The sequence below is a fragment of the Mustela erminea genome, chromosome 10 (genome assembly GCF_009829155.1).
Source record: "Mustela erminea isolate mMusErm1 chromosome 10, mMusErm1.Pri, whole genome shotgun sequence".
Classification (NCBI taxonomy): Eukaryota; Metazoa; Chordata; class Mammalia; order Carnivora; family Mustelidae; genus Mustela; species Mustela erminea.
In genome coordinates this window covers 30,319,387-30,344,955 of record NC_045623.1, presented here as the reverse complement: position 1 = coordinate 30,344,955, position 25,569 = coordinate 30,319,387, and the positions used below count along the sequence as shown (strand labels likewise).

The window sequence follows — 25,569 nt, the reverse complement described above, 5'->3', positions numbered from 1 at the left end:
GCTAGATAAAAGATCTCATGTAAACCTTTATACTGAAACATTATTCATCATTTATCTGAAACTCAGATTTAACCACAGGTCCTGTATTTTGATTTGGTAAATCCAGCATCCTTAGTTAGGACCCTTCAGGTCTACACAGGTTGACACTGGAGCCAGTCCCAAAGAATAGGACCCATGAGACAATGGTTGGGGGGGTGAAAAGGGATGGGGGAGGTGGGCTTTGGCTCTTTGCTCTGAGGGTGACATGCCTCCTTGCCCCCTCATCCAGGAGACTGGTGGGTCTAGATGTGGCACTGCCTCTAACCTGGAATTCTGACCTTGACCTGCCTGCCAAACACTGAACTACTTTCTTTCTCATCATACATGTTAAGCTCCCAGATCTGGTTCCTGGGTTTCCAGATCTGGTTCCTGGGTTTCCAGCTCTCTGACTGTGAGCTGAACTCCCCTTCCCCTGGGAACTGGCTCCTTCTGATAAGCATGGCTGTGTGACCACTGGCACATCCTGAGGTGACCCCCATTCCAGTTAGAAGAGGTGCTTTCAGAGCCACAGAGAAGCCTGTGAGACGGGAATGGCAGTGGTACCAAGGCTGGGGGGAAATGTGGTTTATGACACACAGCAATCAAAGACAGTCATGTGTTAGTGAGTGACATGACTACATGTTCAGCTCGCACAAGTTTGGTGTCCTGGATATTTTTATACACCCAGTAATGACTAAAATCTTTATGCTTTGATCTTTTAATACTGTTACAGCCTTCTAAAAATTAAAAAAAAAAAAGACTAAAAATGTATACTGTGCCATCTTTGACTCAGTTAACCTTGCCAATAGAAAATTAGCCTCTCAGCCTGAGGCAAGGCCAGCTTCATGGATGTGACTGGTACAGGGCTCTGAGCTCATGAAGACCCCATGTTTAGCCTCATGCTCTGCCATTACCATCTTGCGATTCTGAATGCCCCATTTTTTTCACTTTGTGCTGAGTCTCACATACTATGTCCTTCACCCTGCCCTTAGGCATGATGGGATAGCCAGAAATGGAGTTCAGCACATGCAGGATGAAAAAAGTTTCTGAAACCCCAGCCTTGAAAACCCTACACTTGTGATGGGGTGGCATGAAATCATAAATAGGAAGGCATTTTCATCGCGGGAGGAAAGTCAAATCAAATCATATCAGGCATGTATCCTGTCCCCTGGAAGGTGGCTCATTGCTACAGGACATAATGACAATAGTTTTCAGGCCTAGGAAAGTCAGCATACCCACAAAGATGCTCTTTCCCACAGACACAGACATAAAGAAAGTTAAGAGTGCACTGTGGGAAGGGGGCCTTCCCACAGTGCACAGGGCTGTGACCCGGGCCATCCATTTCAATCCCACAGAGCACAACCTCTAAATCCCCAGCCAAGATCTCCCCAACTCCCACCAACCCATCAGGGCTAGGATGCCCTCCCCTAGAGGACTCAGTCAGTGGGCCCTGAGTCCCTGCTCCTGGGACTTCCAGCAAGGTTCAGGGGACCATGAGCCAGAAGAGGGTATTTGGGTCTGTTCCCCTACTCACTCAGCACTCCTTTCCTTCTTTTGGCTTTCTGCTCAGTCCTCCCCCCTCCCAACACTCCTCCCCATCCCATGCCCAGTACCCTTCCAGGCTGGAAAATCCTGATGCATCTGGGTTCCCACAGGATCAGTGGCTCAGTGGAGCGGAGGTCAGGGAGGGGATGGCCTTTCCCATCCTTTTTGTTCTAGTTCAGCAGTTATCTTTGCTATCTTAGGTGATAGGCATTAGGGGCTGGCTGCCAAGCCATGAAGCCAAGTGGGAAATTCAGTAGAGCGGGCTTTTTGTTTATTTCCAATAGGAAGTTAGGAATTACCCGAGAGCAAGGGCTGTGTTTCCAGCTGACAGCCTTGTGTTCAGCCTGGGATAAAAGTGCTCCTGCTGACTTCCTCATCCTCTGCCACCAGCCTGATTGATAACAGCTGCAGATGACCCTGGGTAGAGCTTGGCTTTCTGCCCGCTCGTCTCCGTTCAAGAGTCCTTGCTTGGCCGCCATCAAGTGACCAGCGCCCAAATCTGCCAGATGGCGTCAGACAACATGCTCACCAGAGTCAGAGGTAATTCAAGATCCTGTTACTGGAAGGAGTTCTCAGACTGTCACTTAGTGTGGGGCTGGTGGCTGAGCCTCACATCCCGCCAACATCCCGGTGACAACAATGGCAGCATGGCCCAGACTAAGCAGCTTGCAACTTGGGAGGACGAGCCAAATACTAATAGCTGATATTACTAATAAACCCTGACACCTCCATGGAAACACTACAGTGCAGCATTAAGAGCGTCAGTTCAGGTTAGGCCGCCCAGATTTGAAGCCTCCCTGTGGCATTTGTCAGCCCTGTGACCTAACGTCTCTGTGCCTCAGCTTCCTCATCAGTAAAATGGGGCTAATGAAAGTGCCTGCTTCATAAAGTTGTTGTGAGGATCAAATGTGTTTATATTCATAAAATACTCAGAACGATGCCTGGCACATAAGGAATGCTTAATAACTGTCAACTATTATTATCATTATCATCATCATCATCATCCTCACAATAACACTAGAAGGAATGCATGTTGGAAGGTTAAAAACTAGCTTCAAAGAGGTTCTATGACTTGTCCAGGTGACATAGATGGCAAATGATAGAGCCCTGACTTCATTCAGATCCTGTGTGCCAATGTCCACGCCACCGTGGTGCCTCCATGCAGGGAGGTGAATGGGGAGAGGTGCTCAGGTCTGGCATCTCTAACCAACATTCCCAACCCCAAATATGTCCTTTTGAGGTTACCCAGAGCACTGGACAAAGGAAGGTGGATGGGTACAGGGTGTCAGAATGAAGACCTCTCCTTGGAAGAATAACCTGCCAACCAGAAGACTATAGGAATGGAAGGAATTAAGGCAAGGACCCTGGACTTGTCCCATAGTCCCTCCCGCTATAATTTAAGGAGCTCCTTAGAGTGAAATCCAGCAAACATAGTTGCTCCAAGTAACCACCCAAACCTGGTCTTTTGCAGTCTCTGGGAGAAAGTGGAAGGCTATAGTTTAAAGCAAAAGGCACCCTTGATTGCTATGGCTCACAAGGTGCTAATGGGTTCTAATAATCTCCAAATCTCCGTTAAGTGTTCTTCACACTGGGCTGTGATTAAAACCTCTATTCCTCCGGGGACCCTGTAAGCATCTCTCCATCTGCCAGGTTCCATTTTCTCTAATTGGCTTGGGCGCCTGGGCCTGCTTAAATAGAATTTAGACCTATTAGGAGCAGTATGCCATACACACAGGTCCAATCCTTGCTAGCTACTTTTGGTGACAGAAACTCTTCCCCAAACCAAATTAGGCTGAGAATAGAATCACAGAAACTAAAATTCTCTGGTGTTTAAAAACACTGACAAAGCCATCCCAGGTTTCTGCTGAAGTACACCATTTTACAAATTGAAACAGGGAGCTTTTTTGGTCAACCTACTATTTAGAAAACAAACAAACAACGAAACATGCATACAACTATTTCAGAAATGCTACCACACAGAAGAGAAATCCCGTTGCCAAAATGCCACCATATAAAAAAAGCAATTGAAGAAAAGAGTACTTGTTGAAATGCCACTGACATTCTATCAAGTGGAACTGCAAAGAAAATTAATATCCTGCTTAACTCCACGAGTCTTTTTCCAAATCACTTATTTTTTAAAAAATGCAACCTACTTAATTAAATCATATTTACTGAACCACAGACTATCAAGTTTCCTTATATAAAAATAATAAAAATTATTTCATCAGGTTTTGGTATCAGAAAACTTTGGGGTACTAAATTGAAAATGGTCAGGAGATGACGGGGTTGGGTAACAGAGGACCAGTACTCTTAACATAGGTGTTGGGTTTGTTATTTATTGCTAACCTGCGTACTGAGTGGCTTAAAACAATACCAATCACTGACTGTCTCTCACAATTTCCACGAGCTGAGAATTTGGCTCTGGCTCAGAGCTTCTGAGGAGAGGGTCATCATTGTCCTCCAGGGCTGCATTATCCGAAGGTCATCGTGGCTGCAGGGGCAGCTCCCAGGATGGCTCACTCATTCAGCTGGCGAGTTGGTGTTGGCTGTTGGAAGGTGTTTCAGCTCTTCTCCATGGGCCTCTTCATGGATCGCTTCAGTGTCCTCAAGACATGGCAGCTGCCTTCCCCAGGGGTGAGTCAAGACACTAAGGTGAAAGCCACAGGGCCATTTATGACCTCCACTGTGGCCTCTACCAGACTCTGTGTGGGCAGAGGCTACACGAAGGTTTGAAGACAAGGGGGCGAGAATCACTGGGGACCCCCTGGGAGGCTGTCCACCACCACCAGTAGTTCTAACACTAACCAGTTTCAAAAAGATTTCTGTGATCTTCCAGTTTCTTCCAAACATTCCTTTGTTCCATTTTCATAACACCCAACTGCATTTATCACCTGACTAAAGGATTCTGCCTTCAGGTACAGATGCACAGAAATTCAGAGCTAAATAGCACTGTAGCAACAACCTACCCCAAGTCCAAATGCCTCTTGAGATTACTTACTAAAATGATAGGTTTAGGTGTTCTCTCCTCTCCAGACTGTAAGCTCCTCGAGGAGAGGAACATGCCTTATTTTGATGCATTCCCAGTGCCCAGCACAAAGCCTGTAACGTAGGGGTACCCCTCGAACGTTGACCCCAGTGTTTTGACTCACCTCAGTTGAATCATTTCATTCTCTGGAGCTGCTCCCATTTGTATTGGACTGGTGATTTTTAAGCAAGCCACTTGTCACTTTATCCATGTGAAGAGCCTTTTTCCCCAGAGGAATGTGGTCATGTGGCTTGATAGCTTTTCATCCCTGCCTGGAAGCATCTCCTTTTGGTTTGGGATAGAGACAGTCCATGGGCTCATGTACCATAGAAGCAGACCAGCCTGTAGTAGACCCTTGAAAGACAATGGTGGAATAAACTGTCATTCTGGGTCCTGTCTTTGAGCCAAGACCTGTTCAAGTATGCTTCCCAGCCATGCTGTGGGAAGGGAAAAGAGAGGGGACAATTGAACACAAAGAGACCCCTGACTCTGTGAATTAAATCTGAGCATTACTCCGTTGCTCAAAAGCCCCTTTCGTCCCCCACTTCCGACAGAACAAAACCCAAATTCCTTAGTCTGCATCCAGGACACTTTCCCTTTCATGGACTCCTTGCACCAGATAGGCATGCTGGCTCTGTCCTGTCCAGAGCTGTTTTCTTTGCCCCTCACAATCCTTGGCCCCTTTGTGGCCTGTTTGCCAGCACCCTCCAAAGACCTCTCACACTGAGTGTAAGTTGTTTCAGAAGTTGTATTCCAAAGAAACACTTGAAATTAAAACTATTTACCAAGATCCATTTTAACAAATTATGCTGGGTAATTTTTCTTAAAACATTTCCTCTAGTAGGGAATGGGAAATAGATGGTAAATGAATTACTTGTGCCTTCTTGGGGTTTTATGTGATGTGCTAAATCACACTAGAGAGAAAACTGAGCCCAGGAGAAAGAGCTATCTGGTTGTCCTGTCAACGATTCCAACTACACCTTAAGTCTCACGTATCACTGTTCCTACTTCTCTGGAGCATAGAGACTGCACTGGGAGCCTCATTAAAATTCAGTCCTGTCTATCCAATCAGCCCCTTTCATGGTTAAAAGATGGGCCATAAAGGGAAAGTGCTAATACTGCTTTTCCAGAGGCACCTGTCTGATGCGGATCCAAGCAGGCAGTGTTTTCCCAGGTTGACTCCTTTGTTTGGAAAATGTTCGGAGACTTTGCTGAGAGCAGTCAATCACCCAGGAAGTACAGACAAGCCCATTCCTACCAAGTTACTCCTAAGTACACTGACCTCATTATTTGCCCATAAATGTGAACTGATATTTATTTAACATGTCTATTTGTAGAGAGATTGCTGATTGGTCTGTGTGCCTGTCATCTCTCTGTCTACATTGTTATTGTCTGTTTCTTAAAAAAAGAGGGTGAAGGCTTAATGGTACAATATTACCTAACAGGCGCTGGGATACAGAGTGGGAGGTGACAGAAAGTGCAGGGAAAACCTGCAGATCTCATCTGGCTAGGCCTGATTAACCAGACCCTGAGAGGTAGCAGGCTAGAATACCCCCAGCCCCTGCATCGTCCATCACAGCCACCCAGAGCTGTCACTTCCACAATGTTGCCTCCTGTTAGGTAGGCATTTTTTCCCCCCTGCTTTACAGATTACAAGAGCCCTGGCTTGGAGTGGGAGGAGGGTCTTGGTCACATCAGAACTTTATAGAAAAATCATTTATTCCTAGTGGAGCTCAACTGCAGGGCCTGCTCTAGGTAAAGGCTGAAGTTGGTGGAGGTGAGTTCTGATCTCCTACTCAGGACATGCGCAAACAGGGGTAAATATCCCTGAAACCAGCTGATCTCCAGGGTAGGTACTGAAAAGAGTGCTATCCCTCTAGTAGTGGCACTCTATGTGAGCAACAAGTGAGTATGGGTGACAACGTTGAATGCTCCCTTGGCTCTCCCCATCACATCGGACAGGCCACCCACCTGCTGTGTATGTGACAGACGCTGACCCTTCTACACACTGGGGACCAGGATTTGAAAAGAGCCCCCCTCGAGAAATCAAGAAGCACACCGGGGCTTTCCTCTAAGCTCTCTCTTAGGTACCTCCTTTGTAACCTTCATTCTCTCCCACCATATTGGCCATAAAGGAAGCCAAGCCTGAGACAGAAGCCAGCCCTCCCATTCCTACAAAACCCCTATCCCACAGGCCCTGGTCCAGCCCTCCCAGACCTCTCTCACTGACATGATTTATTGCTTTCATTAAACAGGATGCTCAGCTCAGTTCAACGGATTTCATGTCTTCCCTATGAGGAAACCCCCTTAGGAATCAAGCTGACATGGTGTCTGAAAGAAGAAAGAAGCTATGAATGAAAGCAAACTGCACGGTCTACCTTTCCCCTCCAGGGCCTTCTCTAACTTGACTGAGCTGGGCCAAGACCCAAGGGCATTTCTTTTTAACTTAATTATTTCCAGGGAACCATAGCTAGAAATCAGGCACACACATGTCTGCCCCCCATGGCAGGTACACTCTTGTTGGACGGCTGGGGTCCTGGGGGATCAGAAGTCTTATGGGTGATGGCAGCTCTCTTCCCCACACACAGATGCTTTTAGACAGCCAGTGATGAAAGGTCTCTTAGGTGGAGCCCACCGTGGGGGCTGAAGCAGACTCCCCTGCTGGCCCTGCTGGTATGTGGGGCAGAGGGGGGATGCTGCCAGCTTGGCCATGCTTCCCCAGGGCTGGCAGTCAGATTCCATCTCTGTCTGCCTCCAAGGATTTAGGCACTTTGATGACAGATAATTTCACCCTGCCCCAAATGATCAGAGCCTTTGTCAACAGCATCAGCATGGGAAGCCGGGTGGCCTTCGGCTCAGCTGTTTCCAGAATTGCTTCGTCATAGGCTTTTCTGGTTATTCACAAATTACTACACATGGTCTTCTCGGGCTAGAATCTTTCATGCGATTTAAAGGTGCGTGATAAAGATGCATTTGTCTCCCACGCCTCCAATACTTCTTCCCCCTGAGTCTCCCGCAGTCCTAGCACAATCAGACAAACATCCCATAGACTCTTACTACTTGATGGGCAGAGAAAAGGGCCCTGGGTCCCTGTGTTGTCTCTTCCAGGTGTTTATAACTATGTGTTGCCTCACTCATTTGTTCATTTCCCACCTAAAAATAAGGCCATTCACATATTTTATGCCTGGGGGCATATGTAATAATGTAAGTGAAACTATCTAGAATTCCTCAGAAGGTAGAAGCTTTTATTCACTCACCCAATACTAACTGGGTGACCCTAGAGGCCGATGAAGGATTTGGAGTGACTGAAGGCCACTACTGTAACGATATTTCAGCAAAGTTCTGATGCTCGCCTCGGGTTCTGTGGCTCAGCTCTCAGATCTGTTAAGTGTGTGGGGTAGGAGGATACAGACAGCATCCAGCTTGCTGAGTCTCCCAGGACAGGCCCGGAAGGCTCAGCCACCAGCCCAAGTGCCACAGGAGCCTAGGCGGAGGGTCATTCCTGTCCCAGAGCTGGAAAGGGAGGCTCCTGGCTGAGATGCTACCAGCTCATGCTCAGACGCAGTCTCTCCCTCCCTCACGCTCTGTCAGGATGCCTTTTGTGGAGAACATGTACAAACACTAGATGTAACATTTGAGACTCCATGGTCTTAATCCTTGAAGAAGAAGGACTGCATGGGTAGTTTAGAATCTTAAAAAGAACACTAATACCCTTTGCTCAGCACAGCAACTTTCTCAAAGCAACAGAAAAGGAGAGGCCATTACTAAATTGGTTCTCCCCACATCCCGCGGGCTCCCTCGGGGAGCACAGGGCTGGCCTAGCACGTACACCTATAAATACACTTGAGGTGCTCCAGGCTCAAAAACCCAAATCCACACCCTCCCACTCTGCGCCACTCCTTAGTTTCGACTTTCTTTTTCTTTGTTCTTCCCACCCCAGCTAAACTTCTCGAGAAAGGGCCGTCTACACGGTCCTGCTAACACAACACACACTCCCACTTGCCCTTGAAAGTGCTCTCCCCCAGGCCACTAGCTGCCTCCCAATCGTCCAACGCAATGGCTGTTCAGTCCTGCTCACAGCCCTTTCTTCCCAAAGCTTCTGCAACACGGCACCCTCTTACTTTTCTCAATCTCCTTTTAGCTTTGGGTTCTTCCTTCTTGGTTTCCTTCACTGACTTTTTACCTCTTCTTCTTTAAATAATGATTTTCCCCAGGCATGTGATCTGAGCTCTGGCAAATAGATGCCCTCGGAACCTACCTTTGAGAAGGGAGCCAGGCTCAGAAAGGCATGGTCTGGTGGGCCCCATTCTGCTGAGGACAGATGTTGCTATGTCTAAGTCCTAGAGGTCATGCATAGGGTTCAGTAGTTCAAGCTGTGGTCCTCTGCCCAGTGTTGAACAGTAAGCATGGGAGACTGCCCTCTGCTTTCCACAACAATCCTTCTCTTGAGTTGCTCTTGAGTTGTATTATATCATCACACGTGCTAGCCTTGCCACGATCTTCACCCTGTATCTTGACTGAGCCTCCTAAATACCCCTCATTTTTGTCTCCTGCTGTGTTCCAGAACCACTGCATGAGCATAGGATCTCATTAGCTCTCACCTGCACCATGAAAACAGCCTCCAAATGAGTTTCTCTGCCTCTTACCTCATCCCTTCCAATAGTATTTACACGGCTGCCAGGGTGGTCTTTCCCAGATATAAGCTTAACTCTGTTGTGCCCATGTTTAAAACCTTCCAGTAGTTCCTTACTGCTTTCAGGATAAAATCCAAACCCTGTCACAAGACATCCAGGTAGCATCCCCCACTGCCACCCCACAGACCCATGCTCCAGTCATGCCTGGCTGCTGTGTCTCCTGCCCCTGCCATGCTGAGTTGTACATTGAGGCACCTGCTCACTGCCATCCCGGACTGCCCACTGCCATCCCGGAAGCTCCTGCCTGCTCCAGTCTCACCCACCCACCAGCAGTGATGACCCATCAGATGCCTGGTGGTCACTGGAAGGCATTCACACCTTAAGAGAATGCAAATGCCTGTTTCGCTGAGTCCTCCGTCCAGTGTCCTGGAACAAAAGGAACTTGGGAACTTCCTTTTCCTCCTCCCTTCCTAACTCATTTGTTTATTTCCCCAGCACATAGGACCACTCAATGTTAGCTACCGTGCTAGGTGTCAGGGAGGAAGAGTCGACCATCCTCATGGAGCACAGGGCCAGCTGAACTCCCACTGTCTTAGGCTGGCCTACTTGCCTGGGTTTTCTGCACCATCTCCTGAATTCCCTTCCCGTCCCCCTCCTCACCCTTAATGGCCAGCTCCCACCTCCATCTTTCCTCTCTGCTCACAGAGGGTGGCATCCTAACTTCCCCTCCTTTCCTCTACCTGGCTTACTTCCATTTCTAACTCTGTCTTCCACCCATCTCTGAAAACTGCCTCCTCCTAGAGCCCTTTGGTGCTGTGCCCAACTCCATTCCTTGGACCAGAGGCCTTGACTATCAATGCCATTCTAGGCTGACCTGGAGTTGGCCACACTCAATGACCTCCTGTCTTTAATTTTTGGCTCTTCTGTATGGGGAAGAGTAGCTCCTTGGATCACCACCTCTCAACCCCTCATTTACACCCCACTGTTGTTCACTTCTCTCTTCATTGGGTTACTACAAGCCTTGCTAGTTATAATTCCCCCTTCCCTCATGGTTTCCATGTCTGGCAAATTGTACTCTTCTTTCAGACTGTGGAAAAGTTGTCTCCTTTGAAATACCCTACCTTGCCCCTACATTTCCTGTACATTGTCTTTGAGGTATGCTCAAAGTTGGCTAACCCAACTCAACTGTACTTCTGACTTCCCCACTCAACTGCAAACTCCAGGATTCTGGGTCTGTGTCTTAAAGCATTACTTTACCCTTGTGTCTGGCCCACTATGTGACATAGAAGAGGATGTAAATATAAATGCAGTAAATATAAGGAGAAAATACCAACCCCACATTGAATTCATGTCTCTAAATTAGATGACCTTCCCCACGTTCCCATGACTATCAACAGCACGTAAGTATTTATGCAAGGAGCAGGGAAAGCAAACAGCAATGCTAGCCTTCTCAGTCCTAGCTTCTAAACCTTACCCACCTTCCATTTCTCCTTTCCCCTTCACTCAGTGGCAAAATCGAATAACTGGCTCTCTGGGAGAAAAGCCCTGTTTTGTCATGTCGTCCATTTTTCCATGGTGTAAATACTCCCATCCTCGCTGACAGCAGCCTGCCCACCTGATGGCGCTATTCGTAGAGCTGGGAAGAGACGTGCATAATGACTCACAGGAAGTAGCACGAGAAGCCAGCTCCAGCCACCACCACCTGCCCTCCTCACCCCAATCAGTTCCCAGACCAGTGATCCCTCCCTGTGCCCCAACCTCAAGACACTTCCTCATCTCTTCATGCCTTCTTCCCACACCACACCTTTTCTCCAGGGGAATCTGTCTTCCCAGTGGTATAGTTTCCATTGCACGGGTTTTCCTGTGGCTGTTCTAACAAACTGCCATAGACCTCATGGCTTAAAACAACACAAATGTATTCTCTCATATTCTGGAGGCTGGAAGTCTGAGATCGGTTTCACGGTATGAAATCAAGGTGTTGGCAGGGCCATGTTCTTTCTGGGAGAATCTGTTCCTTGTCTCTTCCTGCTTCTGGTGATTGCCAGCATTCCTTGGCTTGTGGTTATACCACTCCAATCCATGTGTCCCTGTGGCCATACTGCCTTTTCCTCTTCTGTCTGTGCCAAATCTCCCCCTGCCTCTAATATAGACACTTGTGATTGCATTTAAGGCCCTTTCAGATAATACAGGATAATGTCCCCATCTCACAATCCTTAATCATATCCACAAAGACCCTTTCCTTATAAGGTAACCCAACAGGTTCCAGAGATCTTTGGGAGCCATTATTTAACATACCATATTCATTATTCTTAAAATGGCTGTGCCTTAAGAATATGCAATGGGAAAAGGACAGTCTCTTCAACAAAAGGTGTTTGGAAAACTGGATGGCAACTTGCAAAAGAATGATACTGGACCACTTTCTTACACCATACATAAAAATAAGGTCAAAATGGATAAGACCCCTAAATGTGAGCCTGGAAATCATAAAAATCCTTGAAGAGAACACAGGCAGAAATGTCTCTATCATTGATCATAGCAATATCCTTCTAGAAATGTCTCCTGAGGCAAAGGAAACAAAAGCAAAAATAAACTACTGGGACTACATCAAAATGAAAAGCTTCTGCACAGCAAAGGAAATGACCAACAAAACTAAAACACAATCTACTGAATGGGAGAAGATATTACAAATGATGCATCCTATAAAGGGTTAGTATCCAAAATATATAAAGAAATTCTACAACTTAACACCAAAAAACCAAATAACCCAATTTAAAAATGGGAAGAAGACATGAACAGACATTTCTCCAAAGAAGACATCCAGATGACCAACAGACATATGAGAAGATGCTTAGCATCACATTATCAAGGAAATGCAAACTGAAACCATAATGAGATATCACCTCACACCTGTCAGAATAACTAACATCAGCGACACAAGAAACAACAGGTATTGGCAAGAATGTGGAGAAAAAGTAACCCTTATACACTGTTGGTAAGAATGTTAACTAGTGCAGCCACTTTGGAAAACAGTATGGAGGTTCCTCAACAAATTAAAAATAGAAACACCATACTATTCAGTAATGTCACTGCTCGGTATTTATCCAAAGAATAGGAAAACACTAATTGGAAAAGATATACACACACCTATGTTTATTGCAACATTATTTACAACAGTCAAATTGTGGAAGCAGCCACAGTGTCATCGATAGCTGAATGCATACAGAAGATGCGGATCATAAACATACAATGGAGTATGACTCAGCCATAAAAGGAATGAAATCTTGCCATTCACAATAACATGGTTGGATCTCAAGGATATAAGTCTAAGTGAAATAAATCAGTCAAGGACAAATACCATACGGTTTCACTTATATGTGGAATTTAAGAACCAAAACAAAAGAACAAAGGGAAAAAAGAGGGAGAGACACAAACCAAAAAAGTAGACTTTTAACTATAGAGAAAAGATAGGTGGTTACCAGAGGGGAGTTTGGGCAGGAGACGGGGTGGGGGTGGGAGGAGAAATGGGTGAAATAGGTGAAGGAGATTAAGAATACCCTTATCATGGGGCGCCTGGATGGCTCAGTGGGTTAAAGCCTCTGCTTTCGGCTCAGGTCATGATCCCAGAGTCCTGGGATCGAGCCCCCGTGTCGGGCTCTCTGCTCAGCAGGGAGCCTGCTTTCCTTCCTCTCTCTCTGTCTGCCTCTCTGCCTACTTATGATCTCTGTCTGTCAAATAAATTAAAAAAAAAAAAAGAGTACCCTTACCATGATGAACACTGAGTAATACATGGAACTGTTAAATCACTATATTGTACACCTGCAACTAATGAAAACTGTATATTAACTACGTTGAAATTAAAAAAAAAAAAAAAAAAAAGACGGGCACCTGGGGTCAGTCAGTTAAGCATATGTGTTCAGCTCAGGTCATGATCCCAGGATCCTGGGATGGAGCCCCGTATCAAGTTCCCTGCTCAGTGGGGAACCTGTTTCTCTCTTTCTCTCTCCCTTTGCCCCTCCCCACCCCCGCTTATGCACTCCTCCCTTCCCTCCCTCTCTCTGTCTCAAATAAATAAAATATTAAAAAAAGAAAAAAGGGGTGGGCACCTGGGTGCCTCAGTGGGTTAAGCCTCTGCCTTCGGCTCAGGTCATGATCTTAGGGTCCTGGGATCGAGCCCAGCATCGGGCTCTCCTCGGCAGGGAGCCTGCTTCCCCCTCTCTCTCTGCCTGCATCTCTGCCTACTTGTGATTTCTCTATCAAATAAACAAATAAAATCTGAAAAAAAAAAAAAAGAAAAAACTACCAAACAAATACCTAGGCCTTCCTCTACCAGTGTTGCGCATAGTACTGACTGAGCCAGAATGGAGAGCAAGCCTCAGCTTTCACTCTCACCGGTGTGCCTGTGCATTCTCCCATGCTTTCTCCCACTCACCTGGCCTTTTCCAGTCTGTTTGGTGTTCACCTCTGATGGCCCCTCAGCCATTAATAATCTCAATTTCCTGATGACAGTCTTTTGACTCACAACAACTAATAGGTTAGCTTTCCAAAGAAAAACAAATATGGAGTTATTTTAATGGTTAGATAACTCATTGAATATTAGCTTGTGAGTGCGCTGTGTCTACACTGGTGTGTGTCTGTGTGCGTGTGTGTGTGTGTGTGTGGCCTATGTCCTTCATCAGAACAGTTCTACAGAATGTGGAGAAGATAAAGACATGGCTCAATCAATCCCAAGGAAATGCTGATCAATGGCAATAAATTATGTCAAGAACATATCTCTTTGGGGACTAGATATAATGGTCTCATAAGTGGCTCACTCATAAATGTTCCAGAATGTGTCATCACTAAAGTAACAGGAAACAAAGTAGGTTAATGGAATCTCCAAAGTGGACATTTCAATAATAGAAAACCAAAAATTTCTAAAAGTTTTTGATTTTAGAATTCCTTAACAGTGACTTGGAAACCTTACATGATATAGGTTGGCCACACCTTAAGAAAATCCAATTTCTGGGGACGCCTGGGTGGCTCAGTTGGTTAAGCAGCTGCCTTCGGCTCAGGTCATGATCCCAGCGTCCTGGGATCGAGTCCCACATCGGGCTCCTTGCTCTGCAGGGAGCCTGCTTCTCGTTCTGACTCTGCCTGCCTCTCTCTGTCTGCTTGTGCTCGCGCTCGCTCTACCTCTCTCTCTGACAAATAAATAAATAAATAATAAAAATAAAATCTTTAAAAAAAAAAAATAAAAAAAATAAAAATAAAAAAAAGAAAATCCAATTTCTAGAAACCCAAATTTGTAAGAATGAAATTAGGAAGTACATTTTCACAGGAGTCTTTTACCAGGAAATGCTTCATTCTTATAAAACTCCTGAGTCAATTAAAATAGACCACGCAAAAATGTTTAATTTTCACTCACCAAATCAGGGCCACGAGTATTGAGCAAAGTAAACTGCACCTGCACAAAGGGACTAATTTTATACTCATGAAAATCTTCGTTTTTGGTATTTACTTGTTCAGTGAGTCATCTGTTTAAAGGTGATCTTGATTTTATGCTTCTGCTTTGGTTAGAATGTTTCAGCTTAAAAGATATGTAATAAATGGGGTTTGCTTATCTTAAGATGAGACACCAGAATTGGTCTCAATTGAAAGAATTTGTACTCCAATTGAGCAAAGATTTTTCTTTCAACTCTCCTTTGATGCTTGGCACTGAAACAAGAAATCTAAAATTAGCTGCTTTCGGAAGCCAGGTGTGGGTTAAGTGGAAGCAATTCAGTTTGCCCCAGGAAGTCACAGAAATTGTTGCAATAGCAAATAGAGGTCTGGTCAAACTCCTTACTTTATTAAAGCCAACTTTTCAGGATTCCTCCCTCTGTAAGGAACAAAACCACATTGTAGAGCTGAAAGGGACCAGAAAGAGCATCTCATAAAATAACAAATGACTGGCCTCTCTGAGCCTATTATCTGCAAAATGGAGTCATAGTACTTGCCAGCCTTAGAAGTTCTGAGAGGTTTAAGTGAGTGGGGTGTTTGTTTGTTTTTAAGATTTATTTATTTATTTTGAGAGAGTGAGCACATGAGTGCATTAGTGGGGGGAGGGACAGAGGGAGAGCATCTTCAGGCAAACTGCCCTCTGAGTGTGGATACTGACCAGGGGCTCAATCCCACAATCCATGAGATCATGAAATCAAAAGTCAGACATGTAACTGATGGAGCCACCCGAGCACTCCCAAGTGAGTGGGGTTTTTTGAACTATACACATGAGGCATGTTTTTTTTTCTTTTCTACTATCATTTTGTTGGTTTTAAATCAGGTCTACGTATTCTTCAATATTCTTCCCATCCATAAATCCCCTCCTTCTGAATATAGACAGGCAACCTTAGAGGCTTGCTTGTAACCAACAGAATATAGCCTGCTTCTGAGGCCCGGTCAGAAAAGGCAACTCAGCTTCCACCTGGTTCTCCTGAGACACTCACCCAAGGAGAAGCTGGGTGCCATATACAAGTCCAACTATCCTGAGACCATCATGCCAGAGGGGAGCCATATATTGGCAGTCCCAATCTTCAAGTCCGTCCTAGGTCAGGCACCAGACATGTGACGGAGTGAGCCTTCAGATGATTCTAGCCTTCAGCCCTTGAGACACCCTAGATTTCAAACCTTCCCAGTTGATGTTCCAGACATCATGCAATAGGGATGAGCCCTCCTTGCCGTGCCCTTTCGGAATCACTGACCCAGAGAATCCATAAGTGTAATAAAATGGTTGGTTCTGTTTTGCAATTAATCTGTGCTATTTGTTACACAGCAATGGTAAAATGAACCACCATCCCAGGTAACAATGATCACAACAACCACAGGAACACCACCAAGCAGTAAAGACTCTGGGCCACGTACACTTGCAAGCACGGTCTACGTTTCCCTTACTTCATCCTGACCAGAACCGGGTGAGGAAGTCATGAGTTTCCCATCTCACCACAAGGAAACAGATGATCAGAGAGGCTAATGATTTAGCTGAGCTCCATAGGGACTAGGTGGTGGGGCCAGGCCAGACACTCAGGTCTGGTCTGACTGCAAAGCCTACCACTGAGCTCTGGCCGGATCTTCCCACGTGGTGGGTGACAGCCACACTGTCAAGGCAAACCTTTGGACTTCCACCACAAGAGTCTTCCCCTTATGCCCCATCTCTTTGGTTCCTCTAGTTCCTCTCTATTCCCCTTTGTCACCTACAACCCCCTTCTTTCGAGAGATGGAATAAAACTTCTTTATCTTTTTAACTTGGTCAACTTTCAGACTGGCCTGGCAGGGAGGTTTCTAGCATTTTGCTGGCAGCCATTATGCCTATCCTTAATGCTGAAACAGCCTTGTAGCCTTACCTCTGTGTGTGTGTGTGTGTGTGTGTGTGTGTGTGTGTGTTTTGCCTTATAAGCCAAGCCCATCAGATCTAGTTTTTCTGAGCTGCTGAGAGAAAATAACAATTTACAGAGCAACCTGTTCACACATCCTAATCTTAAAAACATGTTGTGTGACCCATTTGCTCTTGGCCCCCTGAGCCATTAGCACACTTGAGACAAATTATCTAGAGGGTTCTCCACACATTGGTGCCAGCTTTTCTGGCCGTCAGCCTCCAGACTGCTCCCACACAAGGGTGTGTGGCTCGGGCGGCTGCTCTGGCAGGCCTTCCCCAGCGAGAAGGGAAAACCCACACCAGCTTTGGCCTCGATACCCACAGATTCCTTGAATCTGCAGATCCGCCCAAAGGCCCTAGGGGAAAACATTTGTCTTTGAATGTCTTTAGGAACAGCACCCAGAATGCACCTCTTTGCCATGTATTTAAAGATCTACTCTGGCTTTTCACAGGTATTCTCGGAACACTACCCCCTGCATGCTCAGTTGGGTCAGCCCTCCCCAAGCACAAACCTTAGGCACCTCTCGCTGGCAAGAGGCCACCCTCTCTTCAAAGGCAGACATGAAAGAAGGTAGGCACTCACTTTTCCACTTCAAACGGTCAGTCCCGCGGAGTGTGAAGGGAGCTGGCTCATTTGTCCTAGCAGAAAAATCCCCTGTAGAGGTCACATGACTGCTGTGCTTCTAAAAAGGCCATGCCCAACCAGCTAGCGCCTTGGAATGCAGAATGGCCCCAGAGCTCGTGTGTGGAGAGCTGGGAGGTTTACTCCTACTCAAGTCAGCCTCGAGCATCTACCGTGTGTCGGACGTTGGCATTACTAAGTGAGACACATACGACAAATTCCTGCCCTCACTCATGGATGAGGACATTGGTCCTCAGTTGACATCTAGGTATACCAGTTAGCTGATGTCACAGGTATTTCGTTATTGATCATAGGAAGTACCAAAGATTTGAATGAAGAGCGGAGCTGTGGTTATAGATGCAAGATTGTTACTTTCACTTGTCTCAAAAGGAAAAAACCCTGGAAAGGGGCAAAATGGTGAATGTCACACTTGGAGTGTCATCTGTTTTATGTCTCGAGGGGAAAGGCTGAGAACTGCCCTGAGTCCAATGATGGCAGGTTGTGGGCCTGCTACACATGCAGCCACACTCTGCACAACCAACAAACTAGCCTCCTCTATCCTTTCCCATAGAGAATGGACCACTAGCCATAGATTCAGAAGTGGTCAAAGCAAAAGAAATGGTTATCTTCTGACTCCGGCAAGATTTTGTTCACTTGTGGTTTGTTTAGGAAAAGACTAGTTAGTGTACTGGTTGTGGCTGTGGTGATTTGTTACTATGACCACCACCTCTCTAGTTGATCTCTTACAGGTGACCCCTGACCAACCAGGTGGTAAATCTGTGCTAAGTCAATCTCTTCAGTAAGCATGATGCTGTTTATTTCCATAGTGCTTTAAACTTACAGAACATTTTCAGGTCCATTGGCTCTGGTCAGTTCAAGTTGAAGATACTCTGAAGTAGGTGTTATCTATACATGAAGAAATAATCTTGGAGAGGTCTTGCTCCAAGTCCATGGCAGTTGAGAGACAGCTGAGATTCAAACCCAGATCTATTTCCATACTGTGTTTCACGTATTTACCCCAGTTACATTACCCCCAGCCTCAGGCGCGTGAGGAACGGAGGTGCAGCTATGTCTTTGCTAAAACATCTACAATGAACAGCTGCTGGTTTCATAGTGTCAGATGGAGGTTTTACCAGCTCCTGGAGGCCTGTTTCTACATAGTGGGGATACATCAACCTCTCTCTGCCTGGCCTATCTTCTTGGTTTCATCTGGTGAGGCAGCCCTCCCGTAGAATTTCCTCCGCTTTAGGGACACATACACCTCCCCCCATACCCGCACGTTCACAACTATTCCAGACATGGCAGAAGGGAGGGGAGAGTACTTCCCCCTTAGAGCTTTAACAGGCCATTCAAATCACAGGTCCAAGAGCCTGAGAGCCTACAAGGCTTACTTCCTGCTCCTGGAAGGCCAGACCCCTGCCAGCTGACATGCTCACGTGCTACTGGGGGGGGGGGGCATTTGGGCTCTTCTGCATGCGGACTTAAGGGGACTTTACTATGACTTTAGTCCCAGAGGATTTTGCAGAGAAGGAATAAAAAACTCTCCCACAGTTTTGCCCCTTCCTACACACACACACGTACACACACGCCCCTACCCTAGATCCGGCATCCACTCTGTGACTGAGGTGTTCCACCCAGGGAGTCACCTTCAGCAGGGGAGAATGTGGGGCCTATAACATGACATGGGAACTGCTCATCATGGGCGATTTAAAGCCAAGGACTTTTCACCCCTCAGTCAAAGTGTTTCTCAATCAAAGTGCTTATTGAACTTCAAACTGAATGGCCATTTAGAGGCTGACTGCAGCACTCCCACAGTCAAAGAAATGAAACTTTTGGCTTTGTTAATGCTGAGTCTTGGCTCAAGGTTTGAAGGCTGCATGGAATTTTGCCCTGTACTTGCAAACATTTGGAGAACTGCTCAGTCAGCCTTCCGGGAAAAACATGCCCTTGTCCTCCTGTAGGCCTTCAGCTTGGGTCTTGTCAACACAGGGATCATTGAGAACCCAGCTCTAAAGCTCAGCCTTCCTTTGTTTTCTGAACATGAAGGGCAAGATGCAGAGTAATCAGAAAACAAATGACGGACTCATGGTTATTGGTGGGGATGCCTTCCATGTTTATAGAACTTCACCTTTCTGGAGGCCCTGCAGGAGATCACTGGGCCCACAATACATCTCAGAGGCCAATCTGAGCCAGACTTTTATCCCCATTATGTGGATGAAGAGTAAGAAATTTATAAATATATAAAGATGTATGGAGCGAAAGTGTGTATGTGTGAATGGGCACGCGAGGGCATGTATGCATGCTCGGAAAGGAGGAAATATTTCATCATGTACAATTATCCAAGATGACATCTGATGATAGGGGCTTTTGTATCATTTTAATTTTTTGTTTCATATTCCATATCAGGGTTATCTGGGGTGATACTGACTCCAGGGCTCAGACCAAACAGAGCGGGAACCCCCACAAGCAGGAGCCAGCCTGCAGCTGAAGTTCACTGCCCTTGACAAATAAGCAAGGGGAGAATATGTCCCTTGTCACGGTGGCTCTCCTATCTAGAGCCTCTGATAACTTGTGTGGGTGGTGGAGAACCATCAACGGCACAGACAGAATGCAAAGGATTAACGATCAGAATTTTACAGCTATGTGTAACATTAAAGAGAGGATTTTTAACTGCATCCAGTTTCCAGAATTGAGGATTTTTCCCACCCTGTGTGTTGGTGTCCTTACTAACATGAGTTTCCACTCTTCCAGAAAACAATGTCTGGCCCAGGTCATCCAAGGGTTATTCTTGGAGAACCCACTCTCAACATTCTCCCCTCTATCTCTGCAATACCAGTCCTCCGACTAGTACAGAGCGTTCCTTCCCTATATGCTTGAACCAGTCCCCTGGCCAACCTGGAGAGCGGTCATTTACTTCGTATTATACATGTTATTGTAAACCTTGCATTTTCCTTTTCCTACTGCCTGGGAGCTCCTAGGTTTGGTAAAATAGCTGACGAAGCAGATTAGTATCTTATGCTTACTTTCCAACTTGAACTGAAAGTATTCTAAAATATATATTTTAATGTACATTTTATTTTTAAATAAAAACATTTAACAGAAACTGAAGAGGCCTAGGTTGGTCCCTCAGAGGTAATAAATCATTTGGACAGAAGTGTGTCTGTGCCCACTGACCCTCCTCCATAAAGCACACCCCAGGGAATGCCCAGCTGCAGCTTCTGGAAAGGACTAGAATCATCTTTGGCACGAACACCACTCAGAGAGTCCCATGGCATCTGTAACTCTTGCCCTGCATTCCCAGGGCTGCCATGCCAGGCTCTATGTAAAAGTTAGCCTCAAATGTAGGGCTGCCTGGCCTTAGAAAATTTGCACTCTAGGCTTGGGGGGTCTCCTGGAAAAGGAGAGGGAGAGATGCTGAACTATACAGGGTCTCCTGGAAAAGGAGAGGGAGAGATGCATGAGGAAATGAGGCATATACAGTGGTGGGCTATGGTTTCAGCTCAGCTCCCAGGTCAGAAAATCAGTATGGTAGGGGGAGTGAGGGAAGAAGGCTCAAAAAGGTTCAGTCCAGTTGTAACAGAGGCCTCAGATGACCCCATAGGCAGCTCTGAAGCTGGGTGGGCCCTTCAGAAAGATCCCGAATGGAGGAGAAAGACCCAGAGCCTGGAGCCCCTGCATCATCCAGTCACTGGATATAGTTATCCCTGGGGGGATAAGGCAGGGCCCTTTGGCTAAGGGCAATGTCTAGGCAGGGACTCAGCTGTCCCCTCTCAATGGATGACACTCCTGGCAGTCAGGAGGATGAGTGCCTCTGTTCCGAAGAGAAATCTGGGCAGCACTTTTCTGCCAGGGACCAGAGAAAGAGGAGAATGAAGCGGTGGCCTCTAGTTCCCACTGTTTCAGGTCAACCCCTTGACCTGACCTGTCAGCAGATGAAGCTCGGGGAGTAGATCAAAGTTTCCCGGGAGCCCCACAAGTGGCTGGAAAAAGAACAAGCATCAGCTGGTTGCTGCTGGGCAGGCCTGGCCTGCAGAAGATGAACAGGCTGCCATCTTGGGGAGGAAGACCTGCCTTACTTAAGTGGAGAGTCCAACACAGCCAAATAATTCGTCTGAGAGAGTCCCTAATTGGGAGCTAGTTCTAGGATGGTCTAAATCTACACCACTGTGGGCAGCTCAGTTAAGCACCAACTCTTGATTTGGCTCAGGTCCTAATCTCAGGGCTGTGGGATCAAGGTCCAAGTGGGGCTCCGTGCTCAGGGTGGAGTCTGCTTGGGATTCTCTCTCCGTTTCCCTCTGCCTTGCTCTCTTTCTTAAATAAATAAATAAATCATCACTCAACCAATCATCAATTAATGGATCTACACCACTTCACTAGATTCCTAAAAGTTATTGTACCCAATTCTGCTGTAAGCTTCCCGACGTATGTCACTTTTAAAGCATGACAGACTTACAGGGAACCTGGGAGGAGAACATCTAAGAAATGTTTTGAGAAATACCGACCAAAGCCAGGAGCAATGTCTGCTTATCTTTTTTTTTTCCCCCCAAGATATATTATTTATTTATTTATTTATTTAATAAAGAGAGAGTGAGCACATGAGTCGGGGGAAGGGCAGAGGGAGAGAGAATCTAAAGCAGACTCCCTGTGGAGCACAGAGCCCAACAGAGGGCTCCATTCCATCACCCTGAGATCATGACCTGAGTCAAAACCAAGAGTCAGACGCCCAAATGACTGAGCCATCCAGGCACCCCTCTGCCTATCTTTTTATCTTTCTTAAATGTATTTCTCTTCTTCCTCCAAATAGGCTGAATTCACCAAGTCACTTAATCTGGCCCAATTTGGCTCCCCCTCTCTGTTCACCCACTTGGCACCTTTGCCACATCTTTATTTTTCCATCTCATTTGGCAGAGACAGAGGATGGTGGCTGAGAAGAAGATGTGTGAGAACAGAAAGGGAGAGAAATCCTGCCCTTTGCCACTGCCAACCTGTCTCCCGGCCAGTAGGAGAGTGGTTGGCTAGGGCAGGTGAACTGCGGAAGCTTCTGGGCCTGCATACCCCAGTTGAGAGCACACCCCATTCTCTATCCCCTACGCAACTCTGCAGAATTGGCTCTAATACCAGCTTGTCATTGTCCCCCAAACTAATCTCACAAGAGGAGAGGCTGATGCAACATGAAGCCTGTGACACAGTTAAACTAGTCCCTGGCAACAGCATTCAAATTGTGGCAAGGGTGAAATATTGCCCTACTGCTTGAAAGAGACTTTGTCACCAACAAAGGGCCACCGTGACAACAGGAAGGCCCCAAAAGCTGGGTGCAGTGTAGACAGAAGAGAGCTCTCTCCCCCTTGTGAAAGACCATGAGGTTTAACCCTCCAGTGCTTGGCTCATGCCTAAGCCCCACCCCCCCATGGGCACCCATGAGGGGCAAGCGGCTCTTGGCTGGAAGGCTGCATGCTGGGCAGGTCAGGGATGGTGCCTGGGCCTTTCACTGAGTGACTTCTGGTGCAGTCACTAAAGGTGCAAGTGACTGGTACAAGTGACTAGAGGTGCAGAGTGCCACAGGAACCTTACAGGTAATTTGCTCTTTCCAAGCCTACTGCATTTTCTTCAGTTTTCATTCCAGCTGCATCAATTAAAATTTTAAAAATCAAATGACAAATATTTATCGAAAACCCATGAATGCCAACAGTCTCTGAAAAACCCTGGGTCTGTTCTCACACTGCTTCCACCCATCAGGTCCTCCTCCCTCTTCTCTGCTGAAATACCCCCTCAGGACCCAGCCTGACATCCACCCCTTTCTCCAACTCAACTTCCCTTCCTCTCTCTTTACCTTCTGCAACACGTTACCATCTCACTTGTGTGGCCCCAAACGTCTCTTCCCTCGACCTTTTCAGGCTCCCACCACCCCTGGTCTAATGGCAGCTCCTTTCCTGCTCTTCCTACCTTTTGTTTTCCCTCTTCCAATCTGTTCTCCACACTGAAGTGTTTGTTCCAAAACACAGACACAAAAGACAGATACGATCATCTGGTCCATACTGGTCCATATGTTTCTATAATAGCTGACACTGAATGCTCCCTGTGTGCCAAGCTCTGTTCTAAGTGCTCTACCTGGAGAACTTGTGTAAAGCTCACAGTAACTCTATGAAGCAGATATTATTTCTCCCATTTCACAGAAGAGGAAACCATGCCCAGAGAGGGTAAGTAACCTGCCCAAGATCCAGTAAGTGGCACACAACCACTAAGCGGTAGAGCCAGCCTGCCAACCCAAGCAAATAGGGTTACGAACACCACCCCCTCAAGCAATGCATTGTAATTACACCGCTTCCTTCTGGCTCTCCACAGCTCTCTGGATAAAGTCCAAACTCCTCAGCACTCCTGGCCCCTCATTTTAAACTCACCCCTTTCCACTTGTTGGTGGGCACTTTACTTCTCTAGCCCCCAGTTGTGTGCTGCTAAAGGGTCAGCACTGATGACTAACATCTGCCCTTCAGTGTCTGTAGTGTCAGTCCTCCCACCATGGCCCATTTTGGGATGTGAAAATGGCATCCCTGAATGCAGAGCTGGGGAGAGATGGGCACAACGAGCTCGCAGGAGTAGCCCCGGACTGAGGCACACTACATACTCCACCCATCTCTAATGCCCACCGTGACTCTGCCCGCCAAGGATGGTCCCCTGGACCACACACCACCCATCCCCCGATCACTGACCTATGGTTCACATGTAGATCTGGAAAGTTCCACCGGAAGTCCACATTCATTTCCTCCTGTTCACCACCCACCGCTGGCAGTCTGAGGGCAGGGCTGAGAACACTGACAAGGCCATGAAGGCTGCTGACCACGCTTCAGCAGGCATTTGTCCCCTGCATCGCTCCCACAGCCCCTGCCCTCCACCCAGAACACCCAACCTGCTGCAGTTATGTCTTCACTCCTCAGACATAGGCGCAAGCCCCAGAGCATCACTACTACTCTAGCTACCCATAGAAGTCCTGGCCTCTTATTTATGAACAGCTACCTGGGGCTCATCCCAAGCCTTTCTTCTTCTCAATCCACCCACACCACCACGCTCCCATGTCTTCTTGTTTCCTGACGGGATGATTTCCAAATATGGATGCTGTTGGCCCTCCACTCCGACATGCCCCAGGCACCTCCCACTCAGCACCATTCAGGCCTCATCCATCCTCTTTATCCACAGACCCAGTCTTTCTTCTACAGTCCCAACCTCTGGGACCACCCCCCACCCCGAGTGTCCTTCCCGCGGCAGCCCACTTGTGTTGTTGTATCTCCTGTCTCCGAGGGACTCACCCATAAACTGGGCAGCTCCAGGGTGGTCCTGCTCAGAGGCTGGACAATCTCCCTAACGTCAGGCACGAGCTAGAATGGACACCCCAAGAGCAAGTCCTTAGGGAAGGGATCCCTGCTGCCTCATCCCAGCTCCTAATTAGAGACCAGGTAATTTAACCCAAGTCAAGTACTTGCGTTCCCTTCATGTGTCCCAGATGCAAAGGGAAATAATCCACTTCCACTGAGCATGGCTTGGGAGTGACATTTCCTTATTAAGTATTTAATATGATATGGTGTAAACCCTATACACCATTTAAGAATGCCAGTTTTTACAGGTTCGTGAATGAAAGTTAATGCTTCCATGAGGCCCCAGCAATCTTCCCTGTTCTTGGTCACGGAATCTTGTGGTACCTGGGACCACGTCTGTGATCACCAGGCAGCATCCTTGAAAAAAGCACCAGGTCAGAGATCTGTGGGGTAGTGGGTCAGACACAGAGAATATTACCCAGAGGTGGCCCTGGCTTCACAACCGAGCCATCAAACTTGCATGGGTGACTCCCCCCAACCAATGCACAACCATGTGGACCCACACCAGGCAGTGACTTATAAGCACTTCAGAGAAGTGACAAGCTGGGACAAAAGTATTAGGTGGCACTAAGAGGGTGTGTGCGTGGGAGGGAGGGACTGCCCTGGGCTGTGTCAGAGATGGTCCCGATAATGACAGGGCGGCCCTTCCAGCCACACCCAGATATGAGTGTGCCAGGAAGTGGGCGGCCCTAACTCTCTGAAGGTTTATCAGCACTTTCTTTCTGACTGTAGGAATGTTGGCCACTTCTGCAGCCTGGTCCGCTGACCTCTGCCTATGGCAGCCCAGCCCAGGCTTTGGAGCACACCCCGATGGGTGGCTGGGTGGCCAAGCACATCTGCCCCCCCACCCCGACACTTCCCTTGGGGCTCCCCTCCTTCTCAAAGCCCTCTTCAGGTTATTTAGGTAACCGCAGGGTCTTATTCCTTTGGATGGTGTCAGCTGGAATCCTGTCATGATAAACCAATTGTGC

At 47.0% G+C, this 25,569-nt stretch overlaps 1 long non-coding RNA gene across 1 annotated transcript in view; it reads right to left on the bottom strand.

The window, feature by feature from the left end:
- Window positions 1-3,886: 3,886 nt before the first annotated feature.
- LOC116568093 overlaps window positions 3,887-25,569 on the bottom strand; it is a 29,588-nt gene continuing 7,905 nt past the window's right edge. Inside the window, exons 3-4 of the long non-coding RNA XR_004276503.1 lie at window positions 4,713-4,942; window positions 3,887-4,210 (exon numbers count right to left, since the gene is read on the bottom strand). This is a non-coding gene — a long non-coding RNA (uncharacterized LOC116568093). The remainder of the gene's footprint in view (window positions 4,211-4,712; window positions 4,943-25,569) is intronic.